This window comes from Mus pahari, chromosome 9, assembly GCF_900095145.1.
Source record: "Mus pahari chromosome 9, PAHARI_EIJ_v1.1, whole genome shotgun sequence".
Classification (NCBI taxonomy): domain Eukaryota; kingdom Metazoa; phylum Chordata; class Mammalia; order Rodentia; family Muridae; genus Mus; species Mus pahari.
In genome coordinates this window covers 84,123,115-84,147,996 of record NC_034598.1, presented here as the reverse complement: position 1 = coordinate 84,147,996, position 24,882 = coordinate 84,123,115, and the positions used below count along the sequence as shown (strand labels likewise).

The 24,882-nt window shown below is 43.3% G+C and overlaps 1 protein-coding gene across 12 annotated transcripts in view; it reads left to right on the top strand.

Moving 5' to 3' along the window:
• Anks1b (ankyrin repeat and sterile alpha motif domain containing 1B) overlaps positions 1-24,882 on the top strand; it is a 1,029,892-nt gene that overhangs the window by 887,049 nt on the left and 117,961 nt on the right. The window contains exon 1 of one of the 12 annotated variants that reach the window (XM_021205761.2): positions 392-715. The exons of the other annotated variants lie outside the window; for them this stretch is intronic. The gene's annotated coding sequence lies outside the window, so the exon portion shown is untranslated. Of the gene's footprint in view, positions 1-391; positions 716-24,882 lie in introns of those variants that run through there. 12 annotated transcript variants of the gene reach the window in all.

Sequence of the window (24,882 nt, the reverse complement as noted above, 5' to 3'; positions counted from 1 at the left end):
GCGGCGTGGAGGGGGCGGGGGGGAGCGCGCCTGTCCGAGAGCTCGTGGGAATCCGGCGCCTCTCCCACCACCCTCGCCGCCGCGCTCCCTCCTCTCCCTCGCTTGCTCACGTTCACTGGAGGGGGCTCCGCGGGGAGGAGGGGGAAGATGCTTAGAGGCGACGGCTAAGGGGCGGCAAGAGGCGTGAGCCGCGCGTCCGCGTCCTCGGGGCGGGAGCCCGGGAGCCCGGCAGCCCTCGCGGATCCCGGATCCCGGCCAGCCCACAGCCGTCGCTAGTGGCGCGCGGCTAGGGTGAGTGGCGCGCGCGGCAGCAGCGGCGGGCGGGCAGCGCGGGCGGGCGAGCGAGCGAGCGAGCGAACGAGCAAGGTTCGGTTTCTTCCCTCCCCCGTGCGTGGCCCCCACTGGCGAAGATGCGGCTCTGAGAAGTGCGGCTGCAGCCGGGGCAGAAGCCGAGGGCGTCCGGCAGGAAAGCCGCGAAGGGCTGCGGAGACGGTTTGCGGGGCGTTTGTGGCAGCCTTGGCTAGCGGTCTCTACTGTGTGTGTGGGGGGGGGTTCTCTTTTTCTTTTTTCTTTTTTTTCTTTTTCTTTTTCTTTTTGTAACCCCTTTTGGTTATTGGTTGTTTGTTTCTTTCCCGCCACCCCCATCACCATCCGGAGCTGGGCTCATTCTCCATTTCCTTTTCCTCAACCTTGGGGTTCTGAGGAGTTTGAAAAGGTAAAGTGCCGGGCGTCTTTCTGAATGGTTTGACTTTCAGGAGCCTGTCTTTTACAAAGGTCATTTGTCTTCATTGTTTAAAAACAAATAACAAACAAAACAAAACAAAACAAAAAAACATGCCAACCCATGAGATTGTCAGGTGTGTTTTGAGTCTCCTAGACTCAGTAGCAGGAAAAGCGGCCGGCAGGGTCGGCAATGAAATGAGCTTGCTGTCTCTTGTGTGTGTGTGTGTGTGCGCGCGCGCGCGCGCGCGCGCGCGCGTCGGTCAGTCCGAGAGGGAGGTGGGCATGGACCCTCCAAGCTATGCCTTGGAGAGCAGCAGAGACTGCAGTTTACTGCTTTCAGGAAGGTCGGGTCAGCCTTTCCATTAAAACCTGAAATTCTGTGCTTGTAACTTGCAGGGCATCTTACTCCAGGCTGAAACTTGCCCGAGCCCATCAAGGGCTTCTTTTTAAAAGCTGGTACTGCCACTTATTTATCTATTCATTTATTTCCCCAAGAAAATCCGCCGTTTATAAATACCGAGTCCCTCAAATAAATGGGAGGCTCGGGAAAGCCGTGCATTTTCAGCGCTTGGCCAGGAAGGCTAGATCACCGCAGTTGGTTTTCTTCCCGAACACTGAGATGTTAGTTTGAGGACGAAAATTCCTGCATAAGTGCACAAGGCTGAAAGCAAATGAACCTCGGGATCCTTAACTATTCTTAAACGCTTACCAGTATTCTGGTGCTGGCTGTATGGAAAATTGCTTCTGGGAAGACAGACTGTGGGACATAGTAATGATGCGACAGCATGGAGACCTGGAGTCCAGGGTAAAATGCATCTAAATGTTGGCACGAGTTGCCAAAGGACCTATGCTCTTCTCTCTAGGAGTCTTTAATTAAGGTAGGTTTTCCCCTTGAAGTTCCCAGCCTAGTGGAAGAGAGGAGTGATTGGGAAAACCCCAGCAGTTCCTTCCAAAGCTTGTTCTTAGTATTCTGCAGATGAGATTCTGCGACAAGATGCCAGTAGTGTCTGGGTTATTTGAGTCCATAGTATTGACAGTTCTGTGACAAAATGGGCTGCAGTGACTAGTGCTGGCTTTAAGCCACCGCAAAGGGCTGTCTTCTGAAGTGTTCGGTTCTGTCTTGTCGACCTAGTCCTGAGAACTGCTTGGTGCGGATCTGATGACAGAGATCCTCATGGGCTGAGGTGTAGGAGGTCCAGGGGGCAGGAAGGAGTAAGACTTACAAATGAAATTAAAACAGATGCATGCTAACTGGTGGCCTGGGCGATGCTTAAGACAAACACAAGCACAACTTCACAATGCAGGGGAAATACAATGTGTGTGTGGGGGGGAGGGGGAAGTGCAGATCCATCATATCATTATTGGAAGATGAGAACTTTGCTCTGCACCTGCTAATTGCCAAACTTAATTTTACCGAGTTGGTTTTCTTTGCTTGGTGGACCTCTCTGCTTTTAGTAGAAGCAATACTTTTTTTTTTCCCTCATTATTTGCAACAATAACAATTAGATTGACTTATTGAAAACATTGCTACATATTGCTGCATTCCCTACTGGAGACCAGAGAGAGTAGCGCTATTTACCTCTGTTTGCAGATGGAAATTGACATTAAGACGGTTTAAAAATACAGATCCAATAAGGCACAATATTGAGTAATGTTCTTCTCCAAGACTAGGAGTGTACTCATTGGTCAACAATCTAAAATAATCACTGAACAGTTGGTGATTAACAGTCTCAAAGCTTGCAGGTTTAACCAAATTCATACGCAGTCATCAGTGGTAACCCCCCTTTGTCTGTTTACTGCTTTTAATACATTTGATGAGAAAGATTAGAGGACTGCTTTTATTAAAGTAGTATTTGCTTAAAGTGCTCTGCGTATCCTAATATAGGATAGCATGCAGACATGTGCCCATGCATGCAGGAGAGACATGTATGTTGCTGCTGTCCTCCTGAAGATGCTCACAGGTGTTTTCCAGCTCGATACCAAGCCCTCCCCATTCACTAAATACTTAATTTTGAGTTCTATTCATTTGGAATCACGTTTATCCTTTCTCTCTCTGAAAGGCAGACACGGTCTCCAAACACTAAATTGAAATTCTGTGTTTCGGGCACTCATCCAATCAGTGGGAACACCAGGTACAGTTCACCGGGGTCCCTGTCTCTGAGCAGATGTTGGTGTCCACACAGGGGTGACAGGTAGATCCATCATTCCAGAAACTGCCTTGGGAGGATTGAACAATTAGCAAAATTAAATAGGAGATCCGCTTGGCGAGGATCATTCATGGTCATGAGTAAAACATTTGCTCTTCCACAAGTGTTTTCGTTTCCCACACACTGGCTGTTATAACAGTCAATGGAGAGTGACCTCCACAAGTGCCACTACCAGCAATCAAAGTCTCGGGTCTGCTGTAGGCCACCAGCAATTAACAGGCTCTTGCACAGAATCCAGGTGTAACACTGACTACCTGGATTGTTGGGGGGGTGTTGTTTTTGGTTTTGTTTATTTATTTTTATTCCTTCTGTGGGCCGTGTACAACAACAAAACATAAATGTTCGTCGTTAGATTTAATTGTACAGCACGCATCAGTAAGGGGACTTCCGGGGGGGGGGGGGGAATGTTACCTGCACATTGCTTCGAGTGACAGTGTTCCTCAGCTGCAGTGGCTTTACTCTTGTGTTAACGTGGTTTCTGTGAAATGGCCATTTTCAAAGGGCAGCATGGGCAATGGATTTAATAAATTGCTTGAGAAAGAACATTTACATGGACGTGTTCATCCTCCCGTGTAACTGTCAGTAACATTGCTGCAGAGGTCTATTTTTGTGTGGATCTAATTTTCATGTAAAAATTAACCTTTGTTATAATTCTCCTGTGAGAGGTAAGCCACTCCTGATCATCTGGCTTTTGCTCTTCCCTCATGAAGTCATGATGGTTTTCTTTCTTTCTTTCTTTTTTAGATGTCAAAATATGACTAAGCTGAGTCATGCCTTTTTCTTTTCTTTTCTTTTTTTTAAGTGAGAGTCTATTGGCTTGTTTGATGAGAATCTGAAATTAGTTCTCAAAATTTTTTTTCTATGTCTGATAAATCTCTCCAATTTTTACTGAGCAGGGGCTTGCGTGTGGTTTTCTGATGTGAGGCCTGAAGGACTTGCAGAGAGGACCAAAATAAAAGTTGAAGCACAGGAAGCAGAAATGCATGTTCTCTTCTCCCCAGTTGTTAAAGACTTTGTACATTTTTAACAGAACTGTGGTTTTAATGAGTGTTAAGAAGACCTCCCTGTTGGAGTTTGGCAATAGTGTAACTCAGCTGACACTCTGGAGCCCAGATGATGGACTCCAAGAACTTGCTCTGAAAATCAGAAACTACACTGGGATTCTCCTAGATACCCAAGTGAGCCAAATGGAGGAATCTCTGAGCTATAAGGAAGAGGTTGGAATTATTGGGTTCTCTCAGCACAGTTTGGCCATACTTCTAGATGAATCTCATGCCTATAACTCCATTAGCATAGGACAGGGCTAGGTTTTATAGCCATTTAAAAACCAAGCCATTTTATTGGCTATAGAAAATTGTGGTTCGGGAATATTTTAGAGCATATTTCAGTTAGAATAATGTATTTCATAACTGTATTTTATGGCTTCTTGCCATTTCAGTTATGACTTGTGTATAGTCATGCCTGCAACAGACCAGGGTGTGTCTTGTGCCGCTTAGAAATCAGTAGCGTGTTAAAGTTATTGTCTAGAAACATAGAGTTTAACTAGGCTAGAGAGATGGCTCAGTGTTTAAGGACATTGGTTGCCCTTTCAGAGAACCTGGGTTCAATTCCCAGCACCCATATGGGTGTCTTACAACCACCTCTAACTCCAGTTCTGAGGGATCTGACTCCCTCTTCTGGCTTCCAGGGTACACTTTCATCTATGCAGGCAATCTGCTCATGCACATAAAATAAAAATAAGGAAGTCATAAACATGTACCTATAAAATATAAAAATGTTTTCTCCATCCTCGTTATTCATTTACCCAGGGGAGGGGGGAACCCTATAGTGTTTCTGGACTCTTAGTACTATTTTGTGTGTCTATTTTTTTCTACACTCTAGCAGACCTTCCAGAATGGGAGGCCCAGCTAGGCATTGTCTACCCAGTTTCTCCCAGAGAGTGGCTGGTTGGTACTCTCGATGTGAATGATGCTATTTCTCCATACTGGTAGATTAGTCATAAAAGCTCATGCCAAACCAAATTTGGGACAAAGCCTTAAATTAGAAATCCAGGGTCCCGCCCCTCCCAAGTTTCAACATTATTTACAAACCAGCTCTCCCTCCTTGTACCCACTCACAGCTACTCCAGACAAGAGCCAGTCTGTCTGGGAAGATGAAATTTTCCAGTGGGTGGCAGAAAGAGTTCTTCAGTTTTCCCATGACCACATATCACCGGCTTCTTCCCTGCAGCTCCTGGCTTTAGCCCTGGTAGCATTTGCACAGCCCATTCCCTGACTCTGCCCACAGTCTCCTACCCCCTAGAGCTGCAACACACATCCCTTGACTCCCTGACTCCTGCAGTGTCTGCCCCCCAGAGCTGCAACAGAGACCTTTCCTCCTCCTCGCGCTCCTTTCCATTTTTATACAAGGACTGTGGCTGAGAAACACTGGCAGTGGTACTAGGGATGGGTCTGTGATGAGAAGAGCCAAAACGTGTGAGTTTCGAAATGAACTTACACCCGGGGGGGGGGGAGACAAACAAACAACCCAGGATGAAGAACTTCAGTCGCCCTTAAAAATGCCCCAAGGTCTCCTTTAGACCGCCTGCCGAAGTCCTCAGGTTATGAAAGATAATGATAATTTGTTCGCGTAAGTTGATCTGTTTCTTTTAGACTCTGTTTTTCCTAGTGGTGATTCATCATGTTGATTTTTTTTTCTAGTATTTTGTTGCTGACATGCATAATTGGAGCCTGCTGTGGATCTGGTAGATTTCAGTGGGCTAAATTCGATGGTTACTATTTGTTCTGGAACTTATTAGAAAGAATGTATGTTCTGAATTCTAAACACCATCTCAAAAGATAGCTTTCCAAGGACAGCCTTCCTCTTCAAGCTGAGAATCAATCTCTCTCTCTCTCTCTCTCTCTCTCTCTCTCTCTCTCTCTCTCTCTCTGTGTGTGTGTGTGTGTGTGTGTGTGTGTGTGTGTGTGTGTGTTTCCTGAAAGCCAAGTAGTGAGATGAAGTGTTCTAGCGGTGGTGGGGAAGGATGCCCTGTTTAGAAAGCTGTTCAGAGACTGGCCATGAGAAAGGGCCCTTCAGAGCCTGCCAGAAACACCTGCTCAGGCAGAGACCTAGGGATAGTGCACTCCAGGCCAAGGACATAGGTCACAGTGAAGCCCTTGCAGGGAACAAGTGCAGTGTGTTTGGAAACTGAGGGCAATTCAGTGTGGCTGGATCCCGGTCAACTCAGGTCAGCTTTGCCGATCTCTGCAAACAGTCTGGTCTTTATTGCAGAAACTATGAGGCAGACCGTGTAAGGCAGCGCTGTTGATAGCTTTTCCTTTGGAAAGGATACCCTGGTTGTGGTGTGATCATGCCAGGGACCAGATGTGGAAGACCACGGAAGCAGTGGAAGCAGTGAAGAACAGCGGTGGGCTAGTGGTCACAAAATGAGAAGAGAGGTGGGAAATCTCAGAAGAGATCTTGAAAAACGTTTGAAAACATGATGAGGAAAATAATTCTCTACTAGTAGATGCTAATGTATTGGCATTTTCAAAGGAAAAGTCGCTATTATCTTTGAAATGTCTGGAATATGACAATAATCAATATTTAGGAAATTCACGTAATGAAAAGGGTTTAAACAATTATCCTAAGGAACAGGAAAGATGCCTTAACAGTTAAGAACTCTTGATGTTCTTCCAGAGGACCTAATTCAGTTGCCATCCTGGGACGCCCCCTTCTGGCTTCTACGGGCACCTATACACATGTACTGCCATACTTAGACCCTCACACTTACATACAAAATAAAATAAACAAATCCTTCCTTAAATAGCTTTAAATTTTTACCACTTAGGAATGAGCATCTAAGCGTCATTTCTCCACATATAATTCGTACTTATAGATGAATACCCAGATAGATAGATAGAATCATGCTCCAGATGCTGTCTTTTTTAAATTAAATTAAAAGAGAAAAAAGCATCAAAATTAGTTTCTTGTGTTTAGAAAAATGGCCATAAGAAAAATGTATGTAAATGTTATCTTTACTGTAAGAGTTATTTCCTGAAATAGTTACCCTTGTGTTTAAAAACGGGGTCGAAAGGAGATTTGAGCAGGGGTAGATTAAGATGTCTATAGACAAGCGATGCAAATTGTGAACCTTGTCGGGAAAATGGGGTATATGTTACAACTCCTCAAAAATAACAGCAGTGTGATCCCTTCCAGAGACTACAAAACAAGCTGAGGGGTATGGGGCGGGGGGGGGGGGGGACACCTGTATGATTAAAGTGTTTGCCCTGCAGGCCTAAGTACCCAAGTTCAAATCCTTAGCACCCACAGAAAAAGCAGGCTACAGCAGCCGGAGCCTGTATTCCCAGTATGGGGGGAAATGGTAAGGAAAAGTGGGTCCCTAGAGGGAGGGCTTTTTTTTGGCCAGCCAGCCTATCCCAGTCAATGAATGCTATGTTCGGTGAGAGAACTGGTCTCAAAAAAGTAAGGTAGTGATGAATAGGGAAAGTCACACAACATTGAATGACCACACACGTACACACAGAGAGAGACACACACACCACCCTTGTAAGTAAAGAGCCCCACCAGCTAAGCTTTGTTAGATTTATAGTAAACACACTTTAGGGTTGAAGGTATTTCATTATAAATACCACACATCCCAATTTTAAACACACTACATGGGTTCTCTGGTTTGAATGACTTATTACTGCCTATTCTCCCTTCCTGGCTGACAATTACATTTAAATTAACTTACATTCGCCGCGTTCGCAACAGTTATTTTGTAATCTGTAGTTGTGACTACAGTGGTACAGACTTGGAAATGGTGTGTAAATGATGAAAAACTCACAGATATTGAAGATGGAAATATGACGGAATGGCGGGGGAGCTGGTGCGGAGGAGACTCTCCTGTGAGTCTCGGTGCCTCTTTAGCCTACCACACCCTCTCCATTCCCACCAAGTTCTTTGGCTCTTCTCTTGTCTCAATGTCACCATTAACTGGGAGTTTTGTATCAGTGTCAGGGAATATCATGGATACTGCATTTCTGAGTGGTGTGTTTCCTAACAGTCTGAAGATGTCTTCCAGGTGCTTTTATTTTTGAACAATAGTGTGCCCGAGGTTGAGGTTTTCCTGCCACGTTCTCTTCCCCTTGCAATTTTGCAGCCGTCAGGTCAATGGTCAATAATATTTAATACTGACCAGTTTGTAGTCGCCCTTTGTAAATGGTGGAGTTTTCTGCCTGAGATCTAGAAGGTTCTCTGAGTATAGCCTAGTAGTGCAGTTGAGTGTCTAGATATTTGAGGTTCTGTGTCACCACCAGAACGGCATGCTCTTTAAGCTTGGTGCAGCTGTGACCATGTCTTTGAATGTATTATAATCCATTCATATTGCTGCCTCCCTTGGGGCCATAATTCTCTTCCTCTTGCCTTTTGTCTCCATCTCTTCCTCATTGGTTGATCCTTTATTGCCTACTCTTTCGTCACCCTCATCTCTGTCCCCAGTATGTCAGTCAGTGCTTTCTTCTGTCAGCAAGTCAGTTTGCAGAAGTGTCTACTCTAATTTCTTGATGCTTCTAAATAGCTTATGGACTCTAAAACATACCGCTTGCTCCTTCACTGTATCCTGGGGTCTGGAATAGCCTTCTTCATCACATTCAAATCGTTTCATTCTTCTGCCTTTAAGGTTCAGTTCTTTGTTGAACGCATTCTCTTGTGGTGGGAAGTTTGTGCAAGAATTTCCTTCTGTGTAGCTGCACAAAATTCTAAGCTTCACCTTTACCATGTATTTTCTTTCCCTCCCTTCCTCCCTCCCTCTCTTCTTCCCATCTCTGCCCCTCCCCTTCCTTCTCCTCCTCATCCACCTTCTCTTTCAAACACTGATGCATCCATCGTCTGCCCTGCTATTTCTTTTCTTCTCCCTGGTGCCCGGGCAGCTGTGCCTAAACATGATGTGAGCAACTTCTTGCATCTCCCCCAACCTTTTGGGGGAACCCATTTAGTTGTGGTTTCTTCCCCAGCTACTTTGCAGTCCAAAGAAATTGCAGCGATGGCTCAGGTCAGGCAGTTTGCAGCCCTGGTTGGATGCCCTGTGCTTTTCTTAGGTTCTGTTAAATGCCTCTGTTACCAGCTTTCATCTCTCCACTTTGGGAGTGTGGGGAGGAGACGCCAGGAATATCTTTTTGATACTTAGATGAAGGTTCCTAAACCTAGGACTTGGTGAATTTCCCCTGAGTAGAGTGGACAGCCCTGAAGTCTGCAGTTGCACTGAGTGGGCTTCTTTTGGGTTTTCTTTTTCCCCTCAAACTTTGTGTTTCTGTTGCTCCTTGGTAGAAAGTAGAAATGGGTTAAAATAGTCACTGAGTATACTTTTCTCTAAATTTAGGATTATTAGTGAGAATTCTCAGAATTGTGTTGACTCACCTCTCTAGGGAGTATGAACAGGGTTAGGAACAAAACAGCACGGAGCCACTTCGTCCTCTCTAGAACCTTCTGCCTCTTTCCTTGCCTGCCAACTTGGATGGTGGTTGTGTCTGAGTGGTTACTGTTTGTCTTTCTCCCTCTCTCATGCTGTGGCCTCCTCCTCTTTCCCACCTTCCCTTCCTCCCTTCCCCAAACACTTACTATTTTTCTCATCTTTGCTAGAAATTTAAGAAAAAGAAAATGTTCTGTGAAGTAATCCGATAACGTCATGCATTTTGGAGCTGACTTTAACAGGTCTTGCTGTTGGGTTTCTTTGAAAGACAAGGGACAGGGCAGAGTTCCCAATGGGTCTTCTGTCTTTCACCTGAGCAACTGAATGGGTGATAGCAGACTGCGCTTGGGTGGAGAGAATCAAGAGTTCTGGGTTAAGCTTTTAAGTTTGAGAAACTTAGAGTCATTGTGAAAAATGTCAAGCATATGGTTGGATCTACCAGTCATGAAATTCAGGAATGCTAGATACACATTTACAATATAACCCTGTACCCAGGGGTGTGCACGACAAACCTCCATTATTCAGAAACACCTGTTTATATGGACTGTTTAGCCCTCAGAGTAAACTTATTTTTAATCTAGCAAGTGTCTGACATCTCTTAATATAAATGAATCAGGTTAATGGTTGGAATGAATTAGCAAATTTTCCTTCTCACTTTAAAGTTCAAGATAATTTCTCTTAAATTGTACATATTCATCAAGAAGTCCAAAAAGGTCTTAATTGTGGTACTTACTAAAGCAAATGGTTGTGGAAGGGTAAAGAAAGCATTGCATGACAGGGCATGGGATGTAAACAGTGGAGATGCTGGACCACTGCCATACGCCCTTCCTCAAGCTTTTGCTCACAGTGTTTCAAATCCTTCCCATTCTCCCAGCACTCAGAGGGTAACTATGGACCTATTCTCAGCCCTTCTTTGGAAACCCTCAGGGTTTTGTACCTTTGTTCTGGTCGATGCACATCTGTGTTGTATTTTCTGTGAGACCATCAACTACTTTAGGGCAGATGTTGCAACTTTTATGACTGCCATAATCCGCAAGTGCTCAAAACATAAAGAATCAAGAACGTGCTGTTGTGTGTTACCAGTTTGTGATATGTTCATTTATGACTTCTTTGAATGGTCACTCAAATACAACGAACTGCGGTTGTATTTCTGTGTACCGTGTGTGTGCATTCCAGCAAATGAAACTCAAACTTCTATATGTTAATTGAAATGATTTCACTCAAATTTGAAAGCATACCATTTTGTAAATTGAAGTGAAAAATCACTCCTTGCTTCTTTCAGTTACTTATCAGTGGGTGTGGCTTTTGGCAAACTACCTACTAGTGGCTGTTGTTTCCTGTCAGCCAAATGCCATTACTCCTGTGTGTATTTTACCTGGTTACAGAGCTAGAAGCCAAATGAAATACATTATATACAGTCCTTGTTTAAAAAACAACAACACATATGTATAGCTGAACCTGTAGACCCTGCGCTTTGAGAGGTAGAGACAAAAGGATCATAAGTTCCAGACAAACATGGGCTACATAATACTGAACTGGATTTCAGTTCAGCCTAATATAACCCTGTCTCTACAAATACTAAATAAGTAAATAAAGGTAGGTTTTACAGCCATAGAAAACATTTCCATTCTTCTTATATTAAAAGGAACACACAACTGTTTATCTTCAAGATAATAATACTGGGGTTTGTCAATTGTTAACCCTCTCACAAAACCCACACCAAACTCAGATGATTTTTTTTCATTCTTCTGTTGGTCAATAAATCTGATTTATTTACCCCACTTAATACAATACTTCCAATCAAGAAGAGTAAGCTAGGTAGTAATTTCAGAGGAACTCAAAAACCAATGAGACGTGTAGGACAGATTCAATGCTTTCTCTCTGGCATAGTTCAACTTTTTTTTTTTTTTTTTTTTTTTTTTTTATCAATTTCATGCAGTATCTTAAAGCACATTTTCTCTGAAACGGGGTCTCACTGCACAGCCGTGGCTGGCCTGAAACTTAGCAGAGAGAGCTGTCTGGCATCAAAACCACAGAGATCCACCTGCCTCTGCCTCCTGAGTGCATGGTGGGTGTGAGCCACCAATGCCAGGCCTTGCAAAGCATCTCTGAACTGTGCCTTTGCGTTGTAAATGAGCACAAATAAAGCGCCATGCATTGTGACAGAAGTGTCACAAGCGTTGTAAGACAACCTTGGAAGTCAAGAGCAGCCCTTACTGCTGCCCACAGAGCAGTCTCTCCTTGTGGTAGCACATTTCCTTACTTGTATATCAGAAACCTGTAAAAGTAACTTTTATTCACCACATGTAAATGTCATCTGGGAGGCTTACTTCTCACTAAGCTCACCCTTTCTAGTTCTTTCTGAACTCTGGCTGGCTGGTTCAGTTCAGATGTTCTGACTCAAGCTCCTCTCCAAGCTGACTGATTCCATCTGGCTTCTCTGGGCTTCTCACTGAATTTCTCTGCTTGGCCTCAAACTAACTCTGGCAGTCCATTCTAGTCTTCTGTCTCCTTCTCATTCCCTGGCTCGTTCTATGTGTGCTGAGGGCCTGTCTGTGTTCCAGCCAGGTCACACAGACCTGGAAGGCTTTTGGATATAAGCCCTTGCCATGTTGCTAGAGTAAGGTTCCTCTATACAAAAGTAATGGAGTCCAGACTAGCCTTGGGTGACTTTTAGATCGCAAAACCCATGTAACTAAGCCTATTTCTCTTTTGGAGAAATGTTATACACAATCTTACAATTCAGATTTTCAGCAAAACAGAAACAGAACTTAGATCAGCTACTGAGTCAGATCCCTTTAGATGTTACGAATTTAATACACACTAGTCTATTGTATGAAATGTAAGGGTTTGGGATCCCATACAATGAACTAATTACAATTGCATTTTTACATAAGCAAGAGCCTTGCTTTTAATAGAAGTCAGCTTGCTGGTTGTTGGGAAGCCTTTGTCCTCGAGGTACTGAGAGTGAGAAATCAGTCATGATGGCGAGATGTTCTCTTACAAAACAACAGAACATTATTGTCTGCTGCCAGTTCAAATCCTAAATCTAAATATTGACAGTCTCAATGCCTCCTGGTGTTTAAAAACATAAACCATAGGTAGACATGACTTTTTATAATCAGCACTAGGGTATATGCTTTGGCTTAATTAACACCTTCTTGGGCAGTTTTATGAATATTCTACCTGAAAAATAAGGATTTTTTTTCCCTCTGCAGTATGGCAGTTATTTGCCCAGTTGCTAGGTAACAAGGCAGATCTCTATAGCTTTTTCAGAGCATGAGGTGGATGGTTTTTCAGTGACAATTATTTATATCCAATATTAATGCATGCCATATTTATAATGATTCAACAGACCACAAATGCATTTATTGGGCTCTTACAGGAAAGTGTGTGGCAATTCACATAGGCAGCCTTGTCCCAATCCTTTCCAAAAGCGATTATTAATCTTTGCCACTGTATATGCTCATTTTCCTTGCACAGCAGCAACAGCTAGATTGCTTATTTGATCATCCTTCCAGCTGGCTGACCACCATCAAAAGCATCACCATACCTGCGCAGCACACAGAACGGCTCCTGTTCAAGAGAGATGTTCTATTTGCTGTGCCATCCATTCAGATGTCAGGAAGTTGTCTGAGTGTTTGGGAGAAAAAAAAAAAAACAGTCTTATTTTGTATATCACCCATCATCCCCAGGAGCATAATTGCTCAGAAACCGTAGCTGACACCTGGAAGTTGCTGGTGATTTTGAAGACATTCTTTAAAGGCATTGACAGAATGTATCGGTTCCCTCCCTCCTCCAACCCCAGTTGGTACAGAGCTGAGGAATCTTTGCAACACAGCACAGTGTTACATAAGTAGCAGTGGTGTCTTGTTTAAGGTCTTTTTTTAAAAGTTACAATTGAAGAGAAATCTGCCACTTAAATTACAATCAGTGAATTTCTATAAAAGCAAAGGAAAACTGGTCCTGGCTTTCCTCCTTAATATTTCTTTGGATCTCATAGATTCCTTGGCTCGGTTGCTTCATAATATATGGAAGGAATTTCATGAAGTACTTCAGATTTATTTTCTACCCATCATAACACTGCTGAAGCTCACACAGGATAGAATATACATGGTGGATCAAAGTACTCTTTTTTACATAAAAGGTCAAAACAGTGTTTTGTGCTGTAGTGTAAAAAGGTGTCTGCTGACCCTTGCCCATTTGAAGCATGTCTGAAATTAGACCATGAGCTGTATGGTGTTAGATAGTATGATATAAGTCCCCCTTTAAAACAAGAGCTATCACAATGGGTAACATTCGCATCCAAGGTAGTCTTTAGAAGACTTCACTTACAGGAGAATCATGTATGAGAAAAAGGTGGAAAGTATTTGTTTAGATGCTTTTTCCCAGTGATACCAGAGGGAATGTCCTGGAGAACCAGACAAATCCCTACCCATCTGTTGGCTGAACTCAAGATAACCTCGAAATTACAAGTCAGCACACCAGAAAGCTAGCTTATGTAGAAAACAGTTTAATATGGAAAATTGCATTTTAATAATACCTACTAATTAAGTGTTTACAGTCAATACAAACATAGCTCTTTCTGCCTGGGAAGCTGTAAATGCCACCCGCAATGATTGATTGCTTTGCATCTCTGCAGTCTTGAGTAAAGCTGGGGAAGGCATGGATCTTGGATGTGGACCACGAGGCTGGGAAATACGCAGAGCAGTTTAACAGTCAACACTAGGATTCTTTGTGTCACCTGTTTAGCTACCAGTGCAGTGTTTAAATGCTAAGCATGAAGTTACTTTGCCTCCGTTTTCATTTTTAATAAATTGAAGAAAAAATAAAAGCCTTCTGGGGTGTACAGTCAGAGCAGATATCTGTTTTACATTTAAGATAATCTCCCTCTTGTTATAATTTAGAATTTACTGTAAGTCTTCACTGGGTTTTCCTCCCCTTCAGTAATTCAAGAGAAAACATTTATACAGGATTTCATAGGAACCTAGCCATTTTCTAAAGCTGGGTACACTTGTGCATTCTTGTTAAGGGTCTCTGTCTTTGTGTGTGTGTGTGTGTGTGTGTGTGTGTGTGTGTGTGTGTGTGTGTGTGCTCACGCATGCGTGCGGGCGCACATGTGCATTTGTGCATCTTCCCTCCCCTCCCCTCCTTTCTCTTAAAAGCAAAATCTTAGTCTCACAATGACCACACTAAATGACCACACTCACACAGGCCCTGAACTCACAAGAACCAATCCTGCCCCGAACCTCCCGCATCCTGAGTTGCTAGGATCACAGGCATGCACCACCATATTTCTGTTTCCATCGGGAATACCATTACCAAACGCTAGCTCTGGACGACTGCTGGCTTCCTTTGTATGGGCATTCTTGTGTTAGGTGCTTTGTATGTGAATGGGCTGTCAGCACCCTGTGTATCTCCAGCTGTTGTCTTTGCCACATTGTTTTAATTGTTCTTCTTTAAAATGGGAACTTTTTGTTTTTCTTTTCTGTCTTTTAATTTCATTTTTGAAAATTCTTTCTTTCCCGTTTTGAGGTAGCTTATAATTATATCATATCTGCCTTCTCTTCCCTCCTTCCGGGTCCTTCCTTCTACCTCTGCTTGTTGACTTTCAAATTCATGGCCTCTTTTTTTATTAATTTTTGTTATACTTACACACACACACACACACACACACACATGCACACACATACACACACAGGTATACACACTTACATACATACATGTAATTGCATTTATTTTTAAATACATAACTACAGACTGGGCAGGCACACACACCAGGACATGTGTGCTTCCCCCCAGCCCCTCCCCCCACTCCCATCCCCGCACACGTGCATATGCACAAAATAAACAAATAAATAAATGTAATGGCTTAAAGCTTCTAAAAGCTATTATTTTAAGAGGATCCCTAACCTATCACAGGCCTTTCCCCCCTAGTCCCCAGAGGACAATGTATCTCCCAAGTTAAGACCATGTGGATCTGCAAAATTACTGTCTGAACAAGAAGTTAATATCTGAAGCAAACCTAGAGTGGCTGAATACTGCATCACAGCACCAGTGGGCACCTCTATCAGATGCTGGGTGAACCCATGCCCCATTTGTTAGAACTGCTTTCTTACTATCTGCATTTAAGAAGCTTCAATAATGATTCTGTTGACTTTTTTTTTTTCATTTAAATACTTAGGTTCCTAAATTTTTCTTGTGGGTTGCCTAGATTTGTATCAACTTAACACAAGCTAGAGTCATTTGAGAGGAGGGAACCTCAATTGAGAAAAATGCCTCCATACGATCAGCCGGTAGACAAGATTATGGAACATTTCCCTCGATTAATGATTGGTGTGGAAGGGCCCAGCTCACTGTGGGCAGTGCAATCTGGGAAGGTGGGCCAGAACTGTATAAGAAAGCAAACTGAGCAAGCCATGAGGAGCGAGCCAGCAAGCAGCATTCCTTCATGGTCTCTGCTTCAACTCCTACCCTGACTTCCTCTCATGCTAGATCTCAGCTGAAGCTGATAGAAGTCCGTTCATCCTGGAGTTGCTTTATGGCCATAGTGCTTTATCACAGCACTAGGATCCCTAAGACACCATATATGAAAACTGAAGAGTAGACTGGATTTATTGATGGGACAATGAGACAATGGTCCAAGCACCATTTCTGGTAAGAGACATTCTGACCAACAGTAATTGCTGAATAAAGTTACTGGTTATTACATCAATTGCCTCATCTTTGTGCCTCCGGCCTCCTTAACTTTGTTCACGGAAACGATGACATTATTTTCCATAAAAACTCTCAGAACTCTGTGTGCCTGCAGCCTCCCATCCCCTCTTCCAGAACCCCTGCTCTCTCCTTCCGAATTCTAATTGTACACAGGCAGGATGGCTGGACCTGTTACACGTTGAGTTCTAGCACCAGGCAGGACAAAGACGCCCCGCTCCAGGGGCTTCCTCACAGATGAGTTGACGACCAGTTATGATAGACTTTGCTGTCTGCAGAGCCCTTGGGTGGGCCTTTTTGGAGTTCAGGCTGATGGTCTCTTTAAGGATTCAAAAAAAAAAAAAAAAAAAAAGAGATACTATCAGCCTACCCAATGTAGCCAGACTGGCTAAAACCCAGAACAAGGATTTTTCCATCTTTTATGACTAAAATACCTTTCTCTTCCTTATAAACAGATCATGCATCCTCATTATAGGAAAAAGAAAGCAAAAAAGAATAATTTGTATTCTGCTGCCAGGTAGTGTATTAATAAGTACCCTTTTGTTCAATATTCAGAGTGCCTGAAGCCTATCTTTAATTTCCCAGACTATGAGCTGGTATATTTAAATATTTCTGTGGCCCATCTTCTCAGACGGCTTGCAGATACCCTTATGGAATTTTCAACCAAGGTTTTTTGCGTTACCAGAAAAAAAGTTTAAGATGGTGATTGAAACTGGAGATAGAAAAATACATGTATATGTATTTATGGTTTACAGTGTATGAAATAACTATTACCTAAAGCATCAGAGTAAATCATATACACTGGAGACATTTTGAAGAAGGGAATGAAGAATGAGAATTTAATCCCCCTGGCAGACAGGAAGCTTTTTAAAGGCATGTAGGGACTTCTGTACCTTGGTACTTCCAATGAGTCTGGGTCAGGGAGTAAGGAATCAATATATAGTTAAAAGGAGAAATTGGTGTTTTTTTTCCCCTCTCAGTATTTTAAGATAAAAAGGATCGTTTCCATACTTGGTTTGCTTCAGCACTAATCCCAATGGCCGCGTTATAGAATCGGCCGAGGTACCTGTCAGCAGATGAATGGATAAAGAAAATATGTGGCAAACAATGCAGTTTTCTTTCACCATAAGCAACGAGAGAGGCAGGCAGCCAGAGACCATTGTATCAAGCAAAACCAGTCAGACGCTGATGGACACATGTCATGTGTTCTATTTGCGGGTCCTAGAATTCTCTGCAGACACATGAAAGGCTGAGGGGCTAGCGGAGGGGAGAGGACCGTGAGCGGGGAGGGGGAAGCATCGTGGTAACCGAGCAGTTCCTAAAGGATGTTTTCTTACCCATATCTGGGATCCTTTCCAAGACGGAGCAGGTTCATGTCTTACCTGAGCAAACAAAATCAGTGACCCCGGAAAACAAAACAAAACGCCGACTACAAACATCAGGCCTTACAAAAGTCCCAGCAACCTTGAGCTTTGGCTGTTCCTGCTTCTCAGGTTTTAGCCGTTGAAGGAAAAGGAAGAAGAAGGCAAATGTGGACAGCGGACACTTACCAAGATTCAACCTGCTGCACTGCCTAGAGTCATCACCTTCTTTGGATAGATTTAAAATAAGCTTTACTGAGGTTCCGTTCTCCTTCTTGGCTCGGGGTCAGCCAGAGAGTGTTGGCTGTGCTGTGATTGAGGAGGTTTCCAGTCTTGTTGCAAGATTTGGATAATTAGAATCAGGATGCATGTGGGCTCCTCCTTGGGCAGAATTTGCATAGACATTGCCCTGTCTCGGAGACCATGTCCTGTTATCCCTTTAGTCACACGAGGGACTAGTTAGACTGTGGGTCACCTGCAGTTCAGTGTCCTTGTGGTTGGCTTAGCACTGAACTACGGAATGTTTTTATGAGTCATTCAGACCCTAACTGTCCCCCTCAGATTGCCTGTGTTGCGATTCTGGTTAATTACATGTCATCTAATTGCATAATTTAGCTATATATGCATAGTGACCTGAAGCCAAGTGCTTTTCTTTATTGTGCAATTACTCTGAATAAACTCACAGTGAAGGCAGAGTTTAAATACCTGGTGCAAAACGCCACTTCTAAAAGGTTGCTTTTGCTTTTCACAACGCTTCGGTGAACATTTAAGAAAATGATCTACAAATACCATGTGACTCATACCTATACCCTAAGATCACCAGATAATTATTTTCTGTGATTGTTCTTTCTGTTTATTTACCTAAAAATTTTTGGTACCTTTGTAGCTACTGATTATTATAATGCTACTGATTTCTGTACAGTTATGATCATTTTAATTCCTCCTAGTGATGTCTCACTGTCAGAGCAAACCAAAGATCAGTTTAACCTTTTAGGCTTTGAGGAAGCGGTCTCTCCCATGTGAACTCAACAGCCTCAGACAAAATTTGAATTCTTAGCATGGGCCAGGTATTATACTGCGATCTCAGGGTACCATGTCATAGAAGACCTGTTGTGTTAGAAAAAAAATCACACAGGAAAGAAAGTGACAGATATCAATGTACCTATGTTCTGCCCTGTGACCAAATGGATCACAAAGTACATCAGTGGCACTGAGCAGGGATGTCAGCTTTATAGAAGAGTGATCTCAGGAGAGGTCCCCCAGAGGATGTGGGAGTTATGGCATGTACTCAAGAATGATCAGGAGTTCACTTGGGAAACTTAAGGAAAGAATGAAGGATTGGGGTGAGCTTCATTGAGAACTGCAGCTGAAGGCATGAAGCCCACTCAGTGCAGTAGCAGTGAGAGGTTCCAATGACGTAGCTGAGCGTGAGAACTGGGTGAGAACTGAGGCTCTTGGATTCCAGCCTCCTAGTCATGGGAAATCATTCAAGAGACAAAGTGGAAGTGGGGTGTGGATGCGTTTGTCATTGGCAAGAGTCGGTGTGGTTCTGTTTCCTTATCCTGTGCTGTTATTTTTATTTAATACAGTCCCTCCTTTGACATCTATGGTGTCTTATAAAGTTTGACCTAAGCCAACCCAGTTTCCAGGCCAGATAAACTACAGAAGCAGAACTTATGCTCCACAAGACACCAAGTTGTCCTTTGCAATAGTAACAGTTCCTCAGCTTATTGTGGTGAGGTGGATGTAATGTTACCATTGCCCTCCTTTTATAGGCCATTTTTGTCTCTTATTTGCTGATCACAAAACAAGGCTATTTTTTTTTTTTTATCACAACCCCTTAAGAGTAGATGTAGTCCCTCCAAGTGTGAGTGGTCTAGGTCAATTCCTTCAGTATATACCCAAGAGCCTATGATATGCCCCAGGCCATCAACAGAGAGAAAGAACACCCCACCCATCCCAACTGTTCATAGATGTTTAATCAAAGCCAAAATAGATGAATGAAGCAGACGGAAAAGCAGAGAGGGGATCAGGAAGGCTACCTTCCGGATGTATAGGACTTGGGGTCCTAGGCAAGAAGTAAGGAAGAGGATGTGGGGGGCGGTGCATGTCTTAAAACACAAACATCTGGGCGGGGGCATTCCTGAGAGCCCATAGTGCTTCAGGGCAGAGTGGAAAGGTGGGGAGCTGTTGAGGTCAGAAGGGGTTCAGTCTTCAAAGGTCAATGCCTGTGCCATGGCCTGTTTCGAAGGGCACGGGAAACATGGGGTGGCGGGGGTGGGGTGGGGGAGGGTGTTAAACAAAGAGAATTTACACAGCCAGGTCTGCAGAAAGATTATTGCGACAACAGAGGAGCGGATTGAAAGGGGGGGACAAGGGGGGAGCGGTTCCCTCTCCTCCTGAGCAAAGACCGTACCCAAGTAAGCTTATGCAGAAGGAAGCTGTGAACACGGATCTGAAAGACAGACGGGGAGACAGGATTGCTAGAGGCTAGTGACTCATGTACGTGGGGATGAGCAAGGTCAGAGGCTAGGAGAAGGATCCGAGGTCTGAGGTCCACAGATGGTAGAGGTATCCAGGGGACTCCTCTGTGGTTCTGGGGAGTTACACACTGGTCTGAAGGTCGCGCCGCTGTCACCATAAGGAGTGCTTATCATAACTCTTAACGTTCCTTTTTAAGGTCTGTGTAGCCTTGTGAATTTATTATAAAAAAAATCTTTCATACCATTTTTTTCTACAAATGCTGTAAGGTTGCAAACATGGAAGCATCCTTACCCTGTAGCCATATAGCCACTGTGCACAAAAGCACACAGCTAAGGAGATAGATCAGGATTAGAATCATCTCCCTATCTCAGACGTTTAGACTTCATGGTCTGCTTTGGAGGCTCATCCTTCAATTATGTAATCTGAATGAAATGAAATCCATTTTTTTTTTTCGGTTTTGAGTGCACAGTCATTGATGAGCAACCAGGGCTATATATAAAATTTTTTTTTCCTCTGAAATTTATCCCTCAAATTTGTTGGCTACTCACAGGGAGTCTATTTCGGATAGCTAGTATTTATAGACAGCTCTCTGTGAGCTTTACATAATATTAACTCGTAGTCCTATGAGGTAGACGCTAACGTTATCCCTCTTAAGACAAGGATTTGGGGCACTGAAATGTGAAGTAACTGGAATAAGTTCCCTTGGAACTGGCCCCAGGCCACTGCTCCATCACTTCAGTAAGAAGGACTACAACTTTACTCCAGATTCATGAACCGATGAGTGGTCAAGTCTGGGAGAAGTCATCTTTCTTCAGAACCTGCAAAACCAGAACCGTTTATTTAAGTGATTTTAAATTTAACATTGAGGAGAGACTTAATGTAGTAGTAACAGCAGCAGATCTCTACACGGCTCAAAGAACTCTTCAAGGCTGCCGTGTCTGCGCCAAAGAGGGCCCATTTACCCAGAAGTCAGTGCGGCAGAACCGGATTCAAAGCGCAGATCCCATCTCGGAGGAACTGTAGACCTCTTGTCTCTGCCCCGGGATGGTTCATTTAAACTCTGAAAGTTGTGTTGCCAAACCTATTTAAAAAGCACGATGATTAGACCCAAAAATGAATAAAACTTGCCCCTCTGATCCCAAAAGCCTACTGAGGCCCGAGTAGATACACTGCATCTTCATCAGCATGTGGCACAGATTATTAAGACCTCCTCCAGTTTGAGTTCACAGAAAACTGCTTCTCCTGGGTTCTTTTTAGTTATTCCTTTCATTTATATCTACTTAAATATCCTTCCAAATACATTTACTCTTCTGGCCAAGCAGTTAGGTCTTGTTTTTGCTCCAAGCGTGGGTATTTTTTTTTTTTTTTAACAAGTTTCCACTCCCTGTCCAATAAATCTTCATGCTTCCTGTCTGATACTCTTACAGTTTCTTCACAGACCATTAAGAAAAGCTGTTCAGTCTACCCCAAACGGGAACCCTGTCACCTCTGTAGGACCTTCCCTCGAGGGAGACTGGTGGTGCTGTTGTTTCCCATCATTTATTATGCCCTCGGTCTGCGTGCAAGCCAAAGTCCCTGTGTTTTGTGAAGGAAATTGTGCGAGACGTTCTTCCGAACGCTCTAATAAAATTCAAATATATCACATCTGCTCCTCTCCCTTAAAACAGCCATCTTGTAATTCTATCTGAAAAGCAATCAAATTTGGTGTGCCTTTTTTTTTTCCCCCTTCATAAAAGCTCAGCTTTTTATTACTTTTGGGTTTATTACCGCTGGATGTTACGCTTTTTTTTTTTTATTATTATTGCTCTCAATATTGCAAACTTGCCAAATTGTGACTGCCAGGGTCTCTTTCATTGTTTGAAACATGAAAGTTCTCTTCTTTCAGCTTGTTCTGCAGTGACTAAATATTTGGGTTCCTACTGACTATGTTTCTTACATTAGCTAGTTTCTTTTTTTTTTTTTCCCCTAGAGGACAAGCGTGTAAGGTCAGGGTAGTACCATATGAGAAGCAGAAGCTGTCTCCTGTTGCCTGTCACCTGGCATCTCATAGTAAGCCTCCTGTGTTCCAGTGCCCTGTGACTCCTCCTTCCACAAACTGTAAATCCCAAAGATGGGAGGAGGAAGACCACTGACTCAAATCATCATGGCCAAATTAAAGCAAGCAATTTTATTCATGTCTTCCCCCTAAATTAGAGTCTGAGCAATTAGCATTAGATGTGAGGAAGACGAGTCTTCTATGGCTCAGGGGTAGGGGGTTTCCAAATAGGGGATGTGCTGGCTGGTTTTGTGTGTCAACTTGACACAAGCTGAGGTTATCACAGAGATAGGAGCTTCCCTCGAGGAAAGGTCTCCATGAGATCCAGCTGTTAGGCATTTTCTCAATTGGTGATCAGTGGGGGAGGGCATAGCCCATTGTGGGGGGGTGCCATCCCTGGGCTGGTGGTCCTGAATTCTATAAGAGAGCAAGCTGAGCAAGCGACAGGAAGCAAGCCAGTAAGCAGCACCCCTTCTATGGCCTCTACATCAGCTCCTGCCTCCAGGTTCCCCGCCCTTTGTGAGTTCCGGTCCTGACTTCCTTTGGTGATGTACAGCAATGTGGAAGTGTAAGCTGAATAGATCCTTTTCTCCCCATCTTGCTTCTTGGTCCTGATGTTTGGTGCAGGAATAGAAACCCTGACTAAGACTAAGTGAGATCATAACAGGTTAGTCCTTACAACCTCCGAAAACAAAGATATGTTTGCACATCAGATATGACAAGGTCACCATAACAAAAGGTGGTCTTAACAAGGTAGTCCCAGGTAGTCATGTGACCTTTTGAAACAAAGGTAGGGTTGCAAGATGGTTATTAACAGCCTTTTGAAACAAAGCCGTGATTGCATTTCCTGGAACAGGCAGTAAAGAACCATTGGTAGTTAAGGTTACAGGTGGGGCATAGCTCAGTCCTTGAGAAACAGAGGTTTAGCCATCAACAGGAGTGGACTTACTTTGTCTTTACTATAAGATGGCTTTTAAGCTGAAGATAGAGGCATGCTGGTTCTTCAAAACCACTAACATGAGCGCCTGGGTTTTGGCTGACCTGGAGAAGCCAGGACATGTGAGTCCATGTCTGCTTGCCTGCTCACCATTTTCTCACGCTTCTGTTTATTGATGAGTAGTTACGTTTGCATCTCAGACTGTGCACTTTTTTTCTCAGCCGCATATGAAGTATTCTTTGAGTCTTTGGTTCCCGAACTTCACAAGGAGGGCATTGTTTTTAAACCAGGCGCTAACAATTGCCCCCTGATACCTTCCCCCAAGTGAGCATTTGCCTAACCAAGTCTGCGTCAGGATGCAGCTCTCTCTACTTGGAAAGGGCTCTGCTTCTACACTTTCTACCTCTTCCCCGATAATAAACTCAGGAATAAATATCCATTTCTTCCCACAGATTTTATGATTTGTTTTGTTTTTTTGTTTTGTTTTGTTTTGTTTTAGAGTTGTGTCACTATGTTTCTTACTCAACAAATTAACTAGATCCTAGGTGTCAAATTCTGGGCCACAGTGTGAGTCTTACCTTTCATACCATCCATGGGCTTTTGTGAAGAAGTCAACAATGGAAACAGTTCTAACATGGTGTGACTGACTGTATGTGAGACGGAGGATTGGTAAGCCAAGGCAGGGATCCATCCCTAGGAGATTGAAGCTCTGGAGACTCCAACTATAGGATTAGGAGAATCAGGATGAGTTTCCTGTGCAGACTAAAAAGAGATACACATGGGAAGGTGTATTTGTACAAAACAGATCCTTATCCTGAGACCTAGATGTTCTTGTGCCTGCCACACTAGCAGATTAAGAAGAAACCGCATCCGGGGAACAGAGGCACAAAGGTCGGAGGGAGAAAGCAAGCGTTGGCTTAGTGAAATGTGTTACTTCACTGGAGCTGCCATGACCAAGACACTAGACTGGGGCTCAGACAGCAAGTACGCATGCTCACCATTCTGGAAGCTGAAGTCCAGACCGAGGCAGGTCTCCGTGGTTTGCAGATGGTCACGTGCACTGTGTCCTCCCAAGGTCAGTGCCCAGCCACTGACATCCATGTGCTCATCCCCTTGATGGGGACACTGGTCATACTATAGTTGATCTCGTTATAGCTTAGTAAGTGCTTCTAAGATGCTGTTTCCAAATACTCTCCCATTCAGAGGAACTGGGGAAAGTTAGGGGCTTCAATATGTATAATTTTAAGAAAAGAGTTTAACACTGTTTTATTCAGCTTTTGGAAGTATTTGGATCGTGGAATAATCTGTGGAAGTATTATATCACTGGCTTAACAGGATGTGTGATGGGCTCTTATGTCCAGCACTAAATACAGAGCGTACTTAAACTAAATAGCGTTGTAAACATCCTAGAATCTCCTCTACATCTCTGTGCAGAATTAAAATATAACAGAACTCATCTTTCATTAAATCCTTAACATTGAAGGCTGGAAAGATAGCTTAGTGGTTAAGAACAAGCTCTTTCAAAGAATTCATGTTAAAATCCTAGCATGTCAAGTTTCTCACAAGGGCCTGTCACTCCAGTTCCGGGGAGACCAGCAGCCTGTCCTAGCCGCTACAGAAACCTTCATTCACACACAAAAGCTCACACTCAGACACATATACCCCTGGTTTTTAAAAGTTTTAATCTTGTAAAGCAAAAACAAAAAACAACAAACCTAACTTTGTTCCTTAAAGACCCAGAATATGTGACAGAAGATGAATCATTTAGCATTGCAAAGAAAACTACCTCACATAAATTACCACTTGTAAATGATCAGGATTTAAATTGTTTCAATTCCAGGAATATATTCCCACTGAAGAGATAAGTTCACTTATCTTCATTTAGATTGATTGTACAAAATTTATAGATAAAGAATGTCCTCTGGGTGTTTTTTGGGGGGTGGGGGTGGGAGGTTGTTTTGTTTTTTCAA